This window comes from Chiloscyllium plagiosum, chromosome 1, assembly GCF_004010195.1.
Source record: "Chiloscyllium plagiosum isolate BGI_BamShark_2017 chromosome 1, ASM401019v2, whole genome shotgun sequence".
NCBI classification, from domain to species: domain Eukaryota; kingdom Metazoa; phylum Chordata; class Chondrichthyes; order Orectolobiformes; family Hemiscylliidae; genus Chiloscyllium; species Chiloscyllium plagiosum.
Genome location: NC_057710.1, coordinates 85,015,973 through 85,034,570, shown reverse-complemented (window position 1 = coordinate 85,034,570; position 18,598 = coordinate 85,015,973). Strand labels below are relative to the sequence as shown.

At 41.6% G+C, this 18,598-nt stretch overlaps 1 protein-coding gene across 5 annotated transcripts in view; it reads left to right on the top strand.

The window, feature by feature from the left end:
- Positions 1-18,598, top strand: part of LOC122549999 (probable tRNA methyltransferase 9B) — a 113,371-nt gene that overhangs the window by 82,231 nt on the left and 12,542 nt on the right. Inside the window, exon 2 of one of the 5 annotated variants that reach the window (XM_043690372.1) lies at positions 14,707-14,732. The exons of 2 other annotated variants lie outside the window; for them this stretch is intronic. The gene's annotated coding sequence lies outside the window, so the exon portion shown is untranslated. Of the gene's footprint in view, positions 1-1,995; positions 2,195-14,706; positions 14,733-14,884; positions 14,906-18,598 lie in introns of those variants that run through there. 2 more of the 5 variants (XM_043690381.1, XM_043690390.1) reach the window with 2 other exon arrangements.

Genomic DNA, 18,598 nt, shown 5'->3' with positions numbered 1-18,598 from the left:
TGTGATTTTTAACTTTGTACACCCCAGTCCAACTCAGCAGGTCTGGTCCCAAGAAGGGATCTCCGTATCATGGTCTGTCCGTAGCTGACTCTCGACCCACAGCAATGTGGTTTGTTCTTAAGTGTCCAAAGACACATGCAAACTGTGCTCGGTTATTAAAAGCAAATGCTTTTATTGTAAACAAGAGAGGTCACTTTCAGAAATGTAGTAGAATTCATAGTAGAATTCAGTCACAAAAAAGCAGAACACTAAAGAACTACACAGAGAAACAGGTAAACAAGACAGGACAATCTGCAGTAGAAGACAAACTGAAAGTTTTCCTTAGGAAATTCAGTGACCAACCATTTTGACAGACTGACGTTTGTGCCAATGAGCATCTCATTTCAAGTTAGAGATTGATTCATAGAGATCTATAGTTCAGAAAAGCCCTTCAGGCCTCTTTGGTCAAAAACAATCATCTAACTCTTCATAACAGATCAGGGTGGAGAACAAAATTACAACAACAGTAGTTGAGGATGTGGTATATACAACTCCAAGGAAGTCTCTGCTAAAAAGTGCTAGGCACTGTGTAAATATTCAAGATACTCCAAAGATAAAAGTAGCTGCTCTATCAGGGATAATATTCTTGTGAAATATGTGCAGGAGATTAAAAATCTTCTAGATCAGAAAAGAACTCAGACCTCAGACATGTCAGGAAGATACTCTGAGACAATTATCTTCTATCCAAGAAAATACTATCCTTCCAAAAAAAAACCCAAGGAACTGCGAATGCTGGAAATCAGAACCAAAAGCAGAAATAGCTGGAAAAGCTCAGCAAGACTGGCTGCAGTGGAGAGGAAGCAGAGATAATGTTTTGGGTCCAGTAACCCTTCTTGGGACCAGACCTGCTGAGTTTGCCCAGCTATTTCTGTTTTTGTTTCTACTACCCTTCAAAGTTTGGGAAAAATATGTTCAGAGAAAATACTGAAACCTCCAGATCATCTGAATCTGTAGAGTAAAAGACTCAGGTTGCGATGTGGTAGTGGTAAATGTCTTCACGTAAACAAATGTGTTGCAATAATTGTTATCTGAAAAGACGTTTGGGGGTCGTTTAAGCATTGGTCTCATGAAGTTAATACATAATTGAATGAAACAAGCAGAACTCACTTTAATGATGTTATGAGGACTTGGTTAGAGAGTAAAGTAGATTCTTGTCAGAGACAGTCAAAAGTGACTTGGTGGCTCAATGGTTAGCACTGCTGCCGCACAATCCCAGGGACCCAGCTTTGATTCCAGTCTTGGGAAACTGTCTTATGGAATTTGCACATTCTCCCTGTGTCTGTGTGGGTTTCCTCCAGGTTCTCTGGTTTTGTCCCACAGTCTAAAGATGTACAAGTTAGGTGGATTGGCCATGCTAAATTGCCAGTTGTGTCGACAGAGGTGTGTAGGCTAGCTTGTTTAGACATGGTAAATATGGGATCAGAGGGCTGGGATTAGGCCTGGTGGGGTGCTCTTAAGAGACTCAGTGGAGAGTTGATGTGCTGAATGGCCTCTTTCTGCACTCCAGGGAATCTATGATAAGGCAAGGTCACTTTGCAGTCACATACAGCATAAAACTATTATAACCAGTAAATAGTTGCAGTGATGCCATAAAGTATAATTTGTTTACATGTCTTTTCTCCTAAGGCCAGAAGGTCATTTTCCTTCATTGTATGCCATACCACGTGAGCCCCTAATGCATCTCCCACACTGAGAAGGTGGTAGAACACACAATTTACTCAATTGAGCAATACTGATACAGCATGTTCTTCCAGTGAGTCTAATGTTTGGTTCTCGGTTTTGCTTTTATTTGTCGCTCTGAAGTAATCCTTGCATTAAACACTTAAGATTCCATTGCATTCCATTTCCTGACTATAAAATCATGAAGGATACAGATAAGGTGAGTGGCAGATAAGGTGAATCCTAGGGTGGGGGATTTCAAGGAAATCACAGTTACGTTCCATTCCAAATTCACTATCACACTTGGATCACTGGATAATGATGAGAAGAAGGAACCTTAGCTGATTTCCATCCTTAAGCTAGGGCATGAATGTTTCTAATCTTGCTGGGTGCGCAAGAGGAGAAAGATTTTTTAAAAAACACGAGGGGCAATTTTTTTTGACACAGAGAGCGGTTCTTGTGTCGACTGGACTTCCAAGGGAAGTAGTGGATGCAGGTACAGTTCCAACATTTAAAAGATATATAGATAAGTACATGATTAAGAAATGTTTGGAGGGATATGGGCCATGCGCAGGCAGGTGGGACTAGTTTAGTTTGGGAATATGGTTGTCATGGACTGAAGGGACTGTTTCCATGCTGTACGACTCTATGACTGCCAGACACATGTTAAATGGTATGAACTGTACAAACATGAGGAGCCAGCAATGAAAACAGACATTCACATTAATTCCACGGCAGGAAATGTTTCATTCAGACCAAAGAGTAGATTTGTACTTGTGAGGAGATTAACCTTAGACTACAGCTGAAACAATTTATTGCTACATTTTCAGTTCACTTTCAATTTAATGAGGTAATTACACAGTTCACTAGGTTGTGTGTTTTCTCAGAAGCAAGTTATATATCTCAGCAGTGACATTGTTAAATTAATAGAGCAAGCTAGCTCAGGAGCTTAATAAATTGTTTTGGACAAAATATTTTTGCAAAGATTCTCATTTTGCATGACTCGATCTGGCTTATTTTAAAGTTGAACAAAGAAATTTATGAACAATTAAAAATATCCTCAAGCCATTCAGAGGTGTATTTTGGATGTTGTGTGCTTCAGATTTAGGTATGAAAAGCTGGCTACAGGAGTTCCCCAGGGTATTGTTGAAGTAAATACTCAACTTAATTTTGACAACTAGCAGCATCAAAGATTCCTTACCATGAAGTGATGGTGGCTGTCCTTGGTATCAACACACGATTTTATGAAGTGTGGCATCAGGGCGCTTTGGCGAAGCTGGATTCAATGGGGAATCAGGAAGAAAACTCTCCATTGGTTGGTATTATACCCAGCACAAAAAAAAAACTGGATCTGGAACCACATGCAGGCCAGACTAGGTAAGGACAGCAGTTTCCTTCCCTAAAGCACACTGATGAACCAGATGGGTTTTCTTGAAAGTTGACAATAGTTACCATTAGACACTTAATTACAGATTTTGATTTTGTTCAAGTGCCACCATCTGTGATGGTGGGATTTGAAACCAGGTCCTCTGAAGGTGATACAGATTACTGGATTAATAGCCCAGTAATAATACAACCAGGCCATCATCTCCCCAGTTCTAACCGCTGTTCACTTTCTGTTAAATTGATGTGTTCTGATTAGATTGTGATGTTGGTGCATTCATTAACCACTTGTTTGAAGTTTGCAAGGCATGGCATGATGCCTCCACCTTGAAATGGAGATAGTTTGAATGGAGGTCGAGCTTCTGAATCCTGGCACCATATACATCCTAGACCCTCTCCTACCCCTCTAAAAGACCATTGGACTATACAACGTAAGAGCAGAAGTAGGCGATTCAATCTGTCAAGTCTGCTGCACCATTCACTGAGATCATGGCTGATAGTCCTCAACTCCAAGTTACTGATATTTTTTCCATAATCATTGATTTCTTTAATGATTAAAATCCTGTCTATTTCAACTGTGAATACATGTAATGACCAACTTTGACAGCTCTCTGCCATTTAAAAAAAAACACAGATTCATCACTGTCTGAGAGAACAAAGTTCTCCTTATTTTGTATTGGACTATTGCTTACTCTGAGATTATACTTTCTGTTCCTGGACTTTGCCACAAGGGAAAACAACATCTCCATATCTACCCTGCCAAGCACTCTAAGAGACATACATGTTTCAATAATGTCACCTATTATGCTCTAAACTCCGATGAGTAGAGGCTCAATTTACTCAACCTCTCTTCATAAGACTGTCCCTCTCTGCCTGGAATCAACCTAGTGAAGGACCTTCTTTGGCCTGCCTCTAATGCCTCAGATAAGGGGACAAAAATTCTTCAACGTATCCAAGGTCTGCCTTGGATAGCTGTAGCAAGAGTACCCTATTTTTCTCTTCTATTCCCTATGCAATAAAGTTAAACATTCCATTGTTTTTTCTACCTGCTCAACTTGGAGGCTAGCATTTTGTGATTTATGCATGAGGATACCAAAATCCCACTGTGTTGTAGCTTTCTGCAGTTTTTCTCCATTTAAAAAATATTCAGCTCTTCTATTCTTCCTGTCAAAGTTTATAATCTCATGTTTTCCTACATTATACTCCAACTGCCCAGTTTCTGCCCACTCACTAAAACTGTCCATATCCCTCTGCACGCTCTGTGCTATCCCCAGCAAGAATCTTCCCACCTATTTTTGAGTCATCCATAATCTTAGCTGTATTACTTGTCTTATATTTGCTAGCCAATCCATGCTCATCTACTACCCGCAACATCAAAGGCTCTTGTCTTTTTAAGGAGTCTTGTCTTGGGGGGGGGGGGGGCAATAAAATCAATGTTCTTGCTTTTCAGTTTACTGTAGTTCTGCTATGTTTATCAATTTTGCTCACATGAGAAAAGCATCATTCATGCCAGACTATAAAGTAAGTCCATCGAGTCTCTGCCTGCTAGTTCTGATAAGCCTACCAATTCAATCCTTTTCTGATCCCATCCTGTCATTATGAGAACCAATGGCTTGGTATTCCAACATCTGTTGTTACATACATTTGGGAGCAGGATTGCAAGCCATGTGATGATCCTATCCAGTGTATGCTGCTTTACTCCCATTTCTGATCCATACTCCCTTGAAATTGTTCACTAAGATAATACAGTTGCTAACAATGTTAAAAAATGTGGTGTTGGAAAAGCACAGCAGGTTAGGCAGCATCCGAGGAGCAGGAAAATCAATGTTTTGGGCATGAGCCCTTCATCAGGAATGACATTTCTTACCTGCTGTACTTTTCCAGTGCCACACGTTTTGACTCTGATCTCCAGCATCCCGCAGTTCTCACTTTTTCCTAGTTCCTAACAATGTACAGCTATAAGTTGAGCCAGCTATGATGTGACAGGTGCAGAGCATTTATTTCCCAACAATGTGGCAGATGATACAAAGGTGGAGAGACAAAGTAATATTGAGGAAGCAGGGAAATTGCAGAATAACTTAGACAGGCTAGAAGAGTGGGTAAAGACGTGGCAGATAGAATAAAATGTGGGAAAGTGTGAGGCTGTGCACCTTTGTGGGAAGGTTAGAGGCATAAACTATTTTCTAAATGAGGAAAGGCTTCAGAAATCTAAAGCACAAAGAAACTTAGAAATCCTAGTTCAGGATTTTCTTAAGGTAAAGATGCAATAAGCAGTTAGGAAGGTAAATGCAATATTAGCATTCATTTCAAGACGGATAGAATACAAAAGCTGAAATATACTGCTGAGGCTGTATAGGTCTCTGGTCAGGAATATTTTGAGCAGCTTTGGGTCCCATATCTAAGGAAGGATGTGTTGGCAATGGATGGAGTCCAAGGGAGGTTTGCAAGAATGATCGCGGAGATAACTAGCTTGTCATATAAGGAATGGTTGAGGTCTCTGGGTCTGTACTCCATGGAGTTTAGAAGGATGAGGGGAATATAATTGAAGCTTACAGAATACTGAGAGGCTAGGATAAAGTGAATGTAGATGCTGATGTTTATGTTGAAATGAATGCTAACATTGCATTTGCTTTCCTAACTGCCAACTCAACTTAACCAGAAGACTTCCAAATCCCTTTGTGCCACAGATTTCTGAAGCCTTTTTCCATTTAGAAAATTTTCTAGACTTCTATTCTTCCTACCAAAGTGCATAGCAACATAATTGCCCACATTGTATTCCATCTGTCACTTCTTCACCCACTCTCCAAGTCTATTCACTAATAAGAGAGAGTAGGAGTTGAGGGCAGAAGTTTAGAGTGAAGGGACAACCCCTTTAGAATTTAGATGAGGGGCAATTTCTTTAGCCGGGGGTGGTTAATCTATGGAACTCATTGCCACAGAGGACTATGGAGGCAAAGTCATTGAATGCATATAAGACAGAGATAGAGAGAGAGAGAGAGAGATAAGTTCTTGACTGGTAAGGGGATCAAGGGTTACGGAGAGACGGCAGGTGTTGAGAAATGTATAAGCCATGATCAAATGGCAGAACAGACTTGATCAGCCAAATGGGCTAGTTCAACCCCATGTCGTCTTCCACCGTATCTACTCCCAGGAGGAGCAGTGCCACTCCAGGACATCCCAGATGGCATCTTACTTCAAGGACCGCAATTTCCACTCCCATGTATTCAACAATGCCTTCCAGTGCATCTCTTCCACTTCCTGCACCTCTGCCCTGGGACCTTCCAGCCCCACCCTCCACACTCGGCACCTTCCTTTGCCACCACAAGAGGTGTAAAACCTACACCCATACCTCCCCACCACCTCGTTCTAAGACCCCAAAGGATCCTTCCACATCCGGCAGAGATTTTCCTGAATGTCCAAACGCCTCGTCTACTGTGTCCGTTGCTCTTGATGTGGTCTCTTCTACATTGGGGAGACAGGATGCCAATTGACGAATGTTTCAGGGAACATCTCTGGTGTACACACACACCAAACAACCCCACTGCCATGTGGCCAACCACTTCAACTACCCCTCCCACTCCGCCAAGGGCATGCAAGTCCTGGGCCGCTTCCACTGCCAAATCCTCGCCACCCGATGCCTGGACGAAGACCACTTCATCTTCTGCATTGGACCCTCCAACTACTTGGAATTAATGTTGATTTCACCAATTTCCTCATCTTCCCTCCCCCCGCCTCATCCCAGATCCAACCCTCTAACTCGACACCACCCTCTGAAGCTGCCCTATCTGTCTATCTTCCTTCCCATCTATTCGCTTCACCCTCAGTTCTGAGCTATCACCATCACCCTCCACCTGCATCAGACTATCACTTTTCTATTTATCTCTCAGCCCCCATACCTGCCTCCACATTCCTAATTAAGGGATTATGCCTGAAACGTCGATTCTCCTGCTCTTCCACTGCTGCCTGACCTGATGTGCTTTTCCAGTGCCATATTTTCCAACACTGATCTCCAGCATCTGCAGCCGTCACTTTTCCCTATATCTTATGGTCTTATTAACATTCCTGTCTATTGCCTAAATTGTCTTCTTTTCTGTGTAATTCAGCCATGTACTTATGAATGAAACAGCTGTGTGAGGGATTGTGCATTTCTTTAGTTCTGTTTTGCAACAGCCATGACACTTACCCAAAATGTGTGTGACTGAAATTGTAAGTATTTGAAAAGCTGTCTACTTGATGCTTTAAAGGGTAAAATTTGCACTGATAAAAACAGACATTGAGTGTTGAATGTAAAGGTTACAACCCAGCACCATCTGATGTGGAACTGACGTAGAATAGCAGGTAAGCTGTAAGATCAGTTGCTATTTTAGGACTGTTTACATCCAAACAAACAAAGCTGCTGATGTCAGTGTGTGCATTTAGCTCAGTAAGGATATAAGAAGGCCTAAATTTCCCTGTAATTGGAAGTGTCTTTCAGCTCCAAGCTGTAATTAGGATTGAATATTTTATTTCAGCAGTGGAAATGCACATTTGACATTTTAATTTGAGAATGAAGTCATAAAACACAACGTTTCAACAGCTTTTACTATTTTCAACTCCTTGTCTGTTTGTACATTTGCCTGGTGGATTGTCTGCTAAATATCTCTTTCTGTTTCATATAATGGTGGCAATGACAATTTATATTTGTAAGGCACCTTTAACACAATGAAACATCATAAAGTCCCACTGCTAAAGAAGCATTACACCAAGCCACTTAAAGAGATATTACGTCAGATGAAGAGAAACCTGGTAGGAGAGGCCAGATTTAGGGAGAGTAGAAGTGAGGCAGAGAAGTGTGTGAAGGAAATCACAGTTCCTGTGATCAAGGCAGCTGAGGTCTGGCCAGGGAGGTGCAGTAGTTAAAATCAGGCGTGCTCAAGAGACCAGAATAAATTGAGAGCAGATATATCAGAGGGTTTTAATGTTAGAGGAGATAACAGAAATAGGGAGAAGGATTTGTAAACAAGAGCGAGAATTTAAAACTTAAGTTGTTGCTTTAAATAAAGTTAACTATGCCTGTGACATTGTACTGTACTTATGTCAAATAATTTTTTCCAAGCCTTAATGATCCCATTATTGAGGAAATGTAAAGTCAATACATTATGGAAAATTCTAATGGAACAACCACTGTTCTTATTGATTGAGGAGTAATTGGCAGCCTTGGATTAGTTCAGAATTAGAAAACAATTTGGATCTACGTCGTTGTTTCTTATTTTCCATGTTGTGGGTGCTATTTCATTTTTTGGTTCAAACATTAAAGAGGATTGTATTTAAATAGTAACGTGATATGAGTCCAATGTTCTAAGGTTTATTATCTGCTCTGAAGATTGCTCCACTTAAATATGGGTTCAGAAACAATAGAAGAGATGATGAAACATGTTTTAAACAACAGATTGCTATGATCTGGAATGCACTATATGAAAGGATGCAGAAAACAGATTCAATTGTAACTTTCATGGAAAATCAGATATATTTGCATTGCTTTGGGGAAAGACTAGGGGTTATTGGACTGATAGATAGTAGTTCTCAAGAGCTCTCAGTGGCTGAGTGTCTTTTTCTGTGCTGCAATGTTCTATTCCATATAGTAGCTGAAAATGTGTTGCTGGAAAAGCGCAGCAGGTCAGGCAGCATCCAGGGAACAGGAGAATCGACGTTTCGGGCATAAGCCCTTCTTCAGGCTTATGCCCGAAACGTCGATTCTCCTGTTCCCTGGATGCTGCCGGACCTGCTGCGCTTTTCCAGCAACACATTTTCAGCTCTGATCTCCAGCATCTGCAGACCTCACTTTCTCCTATTCCATATAGTACCCTATGCCCTATAATAGAAAAGATAGTTTCTAGATCCTGATCTACCTGACTTCGCAATCAAATGTGTACAATTTAAAAATTTGCATTTCTGGTTGCAGCTTCCAGGTGTTCTTTCAGGGGGGCTTATTTGACAATTTGTAGGCTTCTATTTTCAGGCAATAAGTATTGAGGGGACATCAAAAAACCCTCTTACTTGAATAAACCACCAGTTTCAGGTGTGTGTCCTCAACACTTCTTTTTTAGGCTGGAAAAACAGAGGGAAATGGCACATGGAGTTGAATTGTAGGAAGTGGCAAAAGTGTCTATTTAACTCGGATATAGCTATGGGAACTGGGCTGTGGAATACTCACGGGTGAAAGATTCTGAGACTTGAGAGTATTAAGTGAGATACTTGATGACCTTTCAGGATGTGCCAAAGCACTTTACAGACAATTACATTTGAAGGCAATTACATTGTGGCATTGTAGGAAATGCAACAGCCGACAGCAAGGCACTGCAAACATCAATGAGATAATAACCAGAAAAATCTGCTTCAGTGATATTGCTGCAGCACAAATATTGGCCAGCATACTGTGAAATTTCTGCTCTTCTTTTAAAGAGTGCTATGGCTTTTCTTTTTGTAGGTTCACCTGAGAGACTAGATTGGCCTCAGGCTAATGAGGGGAGATATGGGGTTGAATTTTACTAAAATTTGCCAAAGTGTCCATTTTGGGCAATTTCACTGAGGGCTTCTGTCTGTGAACTCAGCAGGTTATTGGATCCAATTCTTTGCTACTGACCTCATTATGTAAGCACCATACCTCTATGGTGCTGCTATTCACCATTACTCACTCACCAGTGGCAGCAGAACTCATGCTGCCTAGCTCTTCTGGGATTTGTGATGCTGGCACCATATTTAAAACCTAACTGTCCACCAGGTCAAATGCTGTCAGCCAGAAATAGCACTTCATAGGCATAAGGCACAAATAGAAATGAAAAGCATCTAAGGCACATAACTCATTGGAAATAGAATCTCACATTCATAACTGTATTATTACTTGACATCTTACTTGATCTGATAGAGTGTCATGGTAACTGCAGCTACAAGAATGAAGCTCTAGAGATTACCTGTCCTTATTTCTGTCCCATGTTAAAGGAGTGCTATTCTTTTACTAGTGCCCAGTATGGCAAACCATCTTGTCAGTAGTGTTCAATATGGGAGCATGACTTATTGTAAAGTCTTCAAACTGTTGGAAATGTTAACTTTTATTGCAATACAGTAGGAGCAAAGAAAATGCAAACAACAAAATTTTGGATCTGAGAATAAACAGAGGCTGCTTACCTCTCAAACATCAGCAATTGTGCAGTGAATGAATGATAACCCCACTAACTGACATCTATTGAAACTGGCTGTCAATTCAGTCCTGTCTGGCTTGTTATATCTGATGATGCATAAATCTAACATGCTGAAGGTGATGTTCCTCTTGTTCCAAAGTCCTTATCTTCCTCCTCAGAGGACTGCTATTGCTCTCCCAGTTCTTTGGCACCCATCACATCCCCACTTTGCCTACTCCAATTGTGCAGATTACAGTATGCTGGGATTATGCAGCACACTCTGTCTGAACTGTATAGCAGGGCCCGCTTGGGCCAATTTAGCAGGCCTATTGTCTTCTCCACTATGGACCTGTTGTAAGAGTGGGTTGCATTGTATCTACGCTCAGCCTCAGTCAGGGGGTTGTGTATTGAAGTCATCAGTCATGGTTGGGGAGGGTAGCCCTTGTCTTCCAGCAGCCACCCTTGTTAAATTTCTGTCTCTTGAAGCAGGAAGCAGGAACCTGAGAGTTGTCAAGAATACAGGAATCATGGCTATTTCAAGGGTACAGGTGCAGACCTTTATGATGTGGCATTGATGGAAGAAAGCTCTTTTCTGTTGATGAAGTCAGCTGTTATGATATGACACTCTCAATGCAATGTGCAGCCTACTTAATGTGCAGTTATCATGAGTTGTAGCCGGGGACCCGAGCCTAATTCCTAATGCTGGAGCACTGACCCAGCATGAGGAAATGAGGTGAAACAGTGTGATCTGGCACAAATTGCATTGGGAAAAACATTGATACACTCATGGGTTGAAAGATTGAAAGATTCCACATAAATCACCAGCTTGGAAAATATCAGTCTGGTACAACTGTCACCTTGACAGCTCTGAGGTTGGATATTTCCTTACCTTTTCAGGTCACAACTGGGGCTGCTGGCATCTGCTGGAGTTGCTGCTGGTATTGGGTTTGCTGGCATAATTGCTTCTCCTTATTTTCATTGTGTCTTCATTATACAACAGCTTCAGAACTGATAACCGCAGCTGTATTGTCCTGGATCCATCAATCATGGTCTTAATGAACCTGGGTGAGGACTATCAGAAACAGAGTGCATCCTTAGTAATGTAAGCAATCAGCATCCGTATCAAAAATAAATGATAGTTTGGCGTACTACAGTATTCAATGCAGTTGTACATGGAAAACTCCAACTCGTGGTCACCTGTACATAAACCTTAAACATAGTGCACATTATTTTGATGTATGCAGGACAAGCCTTGTCATACAAATAAAGGAAGAGATTTCAGAGTTACTGAAACCTGTCTACACTCCCCACCACACTATCCAAGAAAGGCAATATTACATATAAAAATGTTTACAGTTAAAGGTTAGAGGAAATCAGCTCAGTGTTCTTATGAGATCTTGGATTGTCTTTTTGAAATGTGGCTCACAAGTGACAATTTTAACATGACCTGTGATTATTTGTGTTTCACAGAGCTGACAATGATCAGTCTGTAATAACCAATGACGTAGCCATGGTTGCTTGTGGCCAGGCCAGGATTTATATCCTGCACATTTATGACTGTATGCGTTTCATGAACAGAATTTGAATATTCAGAATTTCCCATGCAGATAACTTCAATATGTACTGATTCAGTGCTTGATTAGTGCAATTACCCTTTGAAGGGCTTCATATTGTGTACAAGTAGAACCCTCATCTTCAGACAGGGAAAAAAAAGTACTTCCCCATACACTTTGGCAGTTGTGGCAGCCATTGTTTTCATTTCCATTGCATATTTGCAATTCTGATGAGGATGGTACAACACATGTCGTACCCTGCAGAGTGAATTGCAGGCTCAACCTCACCATCTGGGTGAAGTCCCAAACTATTTGCTCGCTTCTTTCCAGCACTTCCTATCCATCCATCAATTCTGAGCTTCCTCATGTTCCCTCTCAACTCTTTCACTTAGTTCTTCATCTCCCCTTATTTCTCCTGGTCCCAGGACTTACAACTTAATTTTGCCAAACATTATGATGCACAGTATACCCTCTTGAAGCTAGAGTAGTGTTAACCATTAATGACCCCCTCTTGCATTACCCATGTTCCACTGTCTATCCCACTTTTATGGACTGAGTTGCTCCCCGTCACAACTGTTGTACCCTCTGCATCGCAGCATGCTGCCTCCAACCCTCATAATTGACTTTCCCAAATTTCCTATCACAGCATCAGCCCCTTTGACAGGGGTCACCCGTAGGACCTATGTAGAATGACAGCACTGTCTGGTAAGTTACCAGAACCCAGATTAATATCTGTGCATCTTCCTGGTTGACTTACCATAAAACTATGGGCTAATTACATTGGACTTGCAGGACTGACCCTGGCACAATCACTGAACTCAAATGATATGTATGCCTTGACACCGACCATCCCAAGTGGCTCACTCTCACCTGTCTTCTGGGCAATTTGTAATGGGCAATAAATGCTGGTCGAGTCCGTGACACCCAAATTCCCACAAACAGATGGAAAAAGCCAAGTTGCCTGACATTGTGTCTACTCTAAGAGACAAGGCAAAACAGATGTACTGTGAGGCTGCAGACTCTGGCAAAGCCGAACAAGGCAAGACAGAGAAACAGTAAGCAACCAAGTTAGTGCAAAGTAAGTGAGTGCTAAAATTACAAGCTAAGAGTCTTGAGATATACCTTGTTCTAAAGCATGAGATGTGCTTGTATCCTTGAGCACAAAGTGGCCTGGCAGCAATAGCACATTGAAAATGAGTCAGAGAAATACCCTGGGGATGTGATGAGGCTGGTATGTGTCCATTACAAACCTCAGTGACAAAGGATGCAGGTGGTTTTTGCCCATGGCACATACCCTGCGATGTTAGGGACTGCTGGCCAAGGTGACACCCAGAGGATCAAACACTGAACTGAAGCCATAAGGTACCCACTCTGATTTTTACGTTGGGAATTGTCACTGTCTATCTTTCCTCCACTGATGAGAAAATAACAAATTGTTTATGATTTAAGTGAAATTATGCAGAAAAGAGATCTTAAGGAATGCATATGTGCCTCGCACTACTCACTAGTGAGATTCTCCTCTGTCAAAACATTGGGTGGAAAATCAGACCTTTTTGTTCTTGACATTGAGAATCTTATTTTTCCAATCTCACTTTACTTTTCCATCTGACTCACTTTTGCCTTGGTTTTTCAGGAGCTGGAAAAGATCTACCCATGTTTTTATTTCAAGTAAAAATAAAGGACTAGAGATTCAGGAAATCTGAAATAACAACAGAAGGAACTGGAGAAACTCAGGGGGTCTGACTTTATTGGAGGGGAGATCAATGGAGTTAACATTTTGAGAAAGAGTTGTACTGGACTCAATATATTAACTGTGTTTCTCTCACGACAGACATGCCAGACCTGCTGAGCTTCTGCAGTCCTTTCTATTTTTATTTATGCTTTCTATTTCCCTTCATTCTTTCATTGGATGTGGGCATCGCTGGCAAGGCCAGTATTTGGTGCCCATCCCTAAACACTTGAACTGAGTGGCTTACGAGAATATTTCAAGCTCATTGGTCTGGATCTGGATTCACGTGAAAAGCAGACAGGTTACAGATGGCAGAGTTCCCTCCCTAATTAACCCTGATTGGCTATTAGAATAATCAATGATACCTTCACCATTTCAATTCTAAATGTATTAACTAAATTTAAATTGGCATTTAAATCCATAACCCTCATGAATTTAAATTACTGGATTATGAGTCTAGTGACACACTCTCTTCATGGTCAGCAAGTTTTAGTTGAGTGCCTAGCTCCGATGTCAGAACAATTTCTGGGTCCCTATCCCTACATTGCAGTGCAGGTTCAGGTGGGCAGCACTGGCAGGTGGGCATGCTACTCAATAGCAGCAGCAAGCATGGGATGAAAGTGGGGCCTATAAAGTATAAGCCTGATTTAAAGGCTTGGTCACGGTTGGATCTAGTGGGGGCTGACGTCAAGAGTTATGGAAGGCCGAAGTCAGCAGGGGGAGAGGCAGAGACACAGTAAGAACGGTATGACTGCCCTATTGTTAACAACCAAAGCCCTTAAATAATATTATAAACTATCGAAGAGATGCAGATGCTCCGTTTTCAGAGAGTGTCAGGAGACACTGGGATAAGCCAGCCAGGCTAAAGGTGCCAGAACATGTGAGCCACTGCATCATCTGATGGACCTGGGTGCAATGCCACAAAACGTTTAATAATTTTTGTTCTGGCAAGTTTAGTGCAAAATGATTCAGCAACTGACAGGCCTCTGGGTATCACACCACCAGTAGAAATAGCAGCAAAAAAATGCTTATAAGCTTGGAAGAGTTGTGCATCAGGGTAATTACTGACCCAGCGCAATGCTCTGCATTCTGGTGCTGTTAAGGATCAGGCAGCACTGACACACAAAGCTTCTTATTTGAAAGATAAGTTAGCATTATCTTATCTCTCTCCCTTTTATCCTTGCAGGAAAGGAGAGTGCAGACTTCACTGAAGTGAGTATGCATAGGAGGGGGAGAAAGCCAGCTGAACATCCTTGCTGCCATAGAGGATGTGGTAGCATTATACATTGTGAGGATAGCACTGTGTGACCAAGAACATGATGGAAAGATGAGTATGCCTGGAGGAGAGGATGGAAGGATCATGAATTCTGTAGATAAAAGAGATGGTGTGCACTCCTCTTGTCTAACAGCATACTGTTATGATTCTTGATGATGTTAATCCTGGACAAGTCAGGTCCCAGACTGAAATTTGGCTTGACAGATCATACTTTAGGATTTTTTTACTGGTTTTAATGAGGTGGTCTTCCATTGAAAAACAAATTTGCAACACTGGGGATTCAGGTTTAACAATACAAGATATATTCACTATGCAAGAAAACTGAAGATAAAATGAAACAAACTAAACTTTATATGTTGCATAAATTTGAAGATTTTGAGCCACACAGTGAAATGCAACCCATTAATCCTAATGGCATTCCTTTACAGCACCTACACTAGAGAGAATTCTCTCTTTCACATGTACAGCACTAAATTTAGGTTCAATTCCCCATCTTGAGAAACTGATATAATCTGTCTGGAGTCTTCATGGAACAGAGCTTAGACTTTCTGAGCTTTGAATACCCCTGAGGGTTTTAACCAAACGTTTATGACCTAGACCTTTTAAGCTAAACTCCTTTCACTCATATGAACCCTTGCTTAACAGTTCTGTTGTCACAGACAAGTTCTTGTCACCTCCTCCTAGATCGTGAACAAGATCAGTTGGGGATGCAGAGCATGACAATACATCAGCATCACTAGAGCTTTCAAGTGTAAGGGGTGCCACAAGACAAGCACCATCTCACCATTACCTCTACCACTGTGGATCCTCATGTACAATGAGAAAGGATGGCACTGGGTGAAGAGCACAACACTAGTGAACAGGAAGAGATGGAGGTGGAGATAGCAGTGGGCAGAACCCTGAAGAGAGGAACAACAAACATAACCATGCTCAACTGGGTACAGATGCAGGATCTTTTAAGTCACAAGAAAAGCAACAGTGAGAGAGGTGAGCTCACATATTGAAGTTCTCTGAGGCGATACAGGCTCATTGTCTCTGAATAGCGATCATATGCAGCACATGGCTTTGAATACATGAGTTCCTCCATGGAGAGTGTGGCCTGCCTCATGGAAAGTCACATGCAACAGCATGAGGAGTTTGTGTAACCACAGTGCCATGACCTACACAGAATGACACAATCAATGGCACTTATGGCACAAAGAAGGATGCAGACTTTATACCTTAGCTGGTGCTCCCTTCCAGCCATCCAGAATGCCATCCACAGGCTGGGACAGTCACCAACAAGGATGAATATACCAATCCCCAGTGGGTGCCATCATCATCATCAGCCACTTTGGTCCTTCTGACAGAATGATCATCTATGAAACAGAGTTCAGTGACAAAGGTTACTCATGCAATGACAGCAGTGCAAGTGTTCTTATTGACACTTTTACAAGGAGATGGCCATCATAGATATTATAGCTGCAAGCAGACATAGCTAGTTAGGCTACCTCCATCACATCCAAGGTCACGCAGAGAGTACTGTAAGAAATGACCGAGAGTGAAAACCACCACATTGCGATGCAGTGAGTCACACACCAGAACTTGTTTCATTTGTGATTGTATAAACGGTAGTTGGTTATTGACAGTGGAAGGTTGAGCCATGATGCTAAACATTAATGGCATGATTGCAAAACAAGGAAGATGTAGTGAAAGTAAGTTTTGGTTTTTCAATGGGGTATTGACACTGATGGAGAGGGACTACAGGCTGTAAGAGTGGACCTATTTAAATTTGTGTGTTTAATAGATATGTTCTCACATCAGTCCTGCTGAATGAGGAGTGCTTGGGTAAACTTGCCTGGGTCAGTACTACCTTTCTGATAACAACATCTTGATAAGAACTTTGTTGCCTGATGCAGCACGGGCCACCTTTCTGCTCAATATGGGCACTTCTCAGCTCTCCAGCTTCCTGAACCTCTTCCAAAACCTATACTGAAATGTGTTGATCTAATGCTTCAGCTTCTTCACGTTCCACGCCTTCCTGGAGGACTAGCTTATGGTGAATGCTGCAAACTACCACAATATGTGAGTTTGCTGCATGACGTCTGGTCTGAATGCTGGAGCTGTATATTCCGATCTGTGCAGATGATTTCAGCTGTAGCCCCTTTGTGTGTTTACTTTGGTATTCAGAAAAGATGTGAGTAACCATGTCTTCAAGTAATATTCCTTGCCTCCTAGAATCTTTCTATGAAGTTTTGATGACAACATGAGGAGCAGCAGCACTCTGGATTGTTGGAGTATATAAAGTCATGGCAGTGGGTAGAAAGTGAGCACACACATGAAGGAGGCGCTAGTCTAGACCGTCATCCAGCTGAATGTTGAGGGAGTGCAAACCCTTCATTCTCACATCAGATTGCTCATTTGGAAGCCTGGTGACCACAGAATAGGATTGATATTATCCTGTACCTGTGGGAACCCAATAATGGAGGTTACTCCCTCTGCTTTTTCTTCCTGTAATGGCTGAGCTGTTTGAAATTCTTTGTATTGTCCAGCTCTCACAAATAGTGTATCAGTGACCTGTGGTTTACTGCTGCTTGAACATGCTGCTGATCCCTGGGATAAGCCAGGTCAAAACAATTCAAGGCCACAGTGACACTAAAGGCTACTGGAAGGGCAAGGCTGTGAGATGTGAGGCCTTCTTCATGTCAGAAACCATGACCTAGACAGGCCCAATCTTCTGCAGTTTGGATTCTATTGTAGTTACAGGAAACATCTTTGATGGTATACTTAGTGCTGATGGTATGGCCTTCATTGCCTTCTTCATGTTTCAAGCTCCATCAGTGCTCCTGAGCATGTTGATCACTCAGTCCAAATACCTTAATTCCATGTCCAACTGTTGCCTACCTGGCAGCCAGCTGCACTCACACTCCTTTTATTGTCTAATAGTCTACCTGGAAGCTAAAGATCCACACTGGTGACTGAGTAGACACTTCTTTATTCACTCTACTTACCCAAAGGCACTTCTATGCTGATGGATGGTCATGCAACCATTTTTGAGCCAATCTAATAGAGCCATGTCCCTGCTATGTTGCCACCATCTTCCACTTGAACTGTACCATATTCGTTATGTAATCTGTGTACTCCATTATTCCAGGCCATTAATGAGCTAACACAACACTTTCCCAAGATCAGTTGACATTTGATATAAATCAGGGAGGTTGCAATATCCCACCTTACCCAGTGCTGAGCAAAAGCACTGACTGTCAGAACAGCAAACTGGCTCAATGGCTGGCAGTGCAAAATTATGTGCCCAACCATTTCCATTCTTGTCCCCTTATCAGAGTGGAAATTCTGGCCATGTGTTTGAAAATTCTTGTCTCAGGATGATTGGGAACACTCAGAAGGCCTTGCAGCAAAAATGAGTGACATCTGGAATCCTTTCAGTTAGTAAATGATCTGTGAATGTTTAGAGGTTGTTGATTTGTGTAGTACTCTACCTAATAAAACTTTATCATGAAACGTCCGTGCCATTAATGAAGATTTTTTTTTCAGCTTTCTCCATTCATGTCTTTTTGTATTGAACCACAGATTATCTTACATTAGCAAGGGTTAAGATGGAAGAAACTCTATAAATGCTGGATCCCCATGGGCTATTATTTTTTTAAATTGGTTGCATTAACCACAGTTCTTTCACTATTTACTGGTATGAAGAATATTGGTTATCCATTTTTAATGTGGGCTTTTATTTATATGCTATTATTTCTTTTCTTGCTGTACTTTAGACAGGGGGTAAGCAGCAGTCTCCAAAACATGGAGTTTTAAA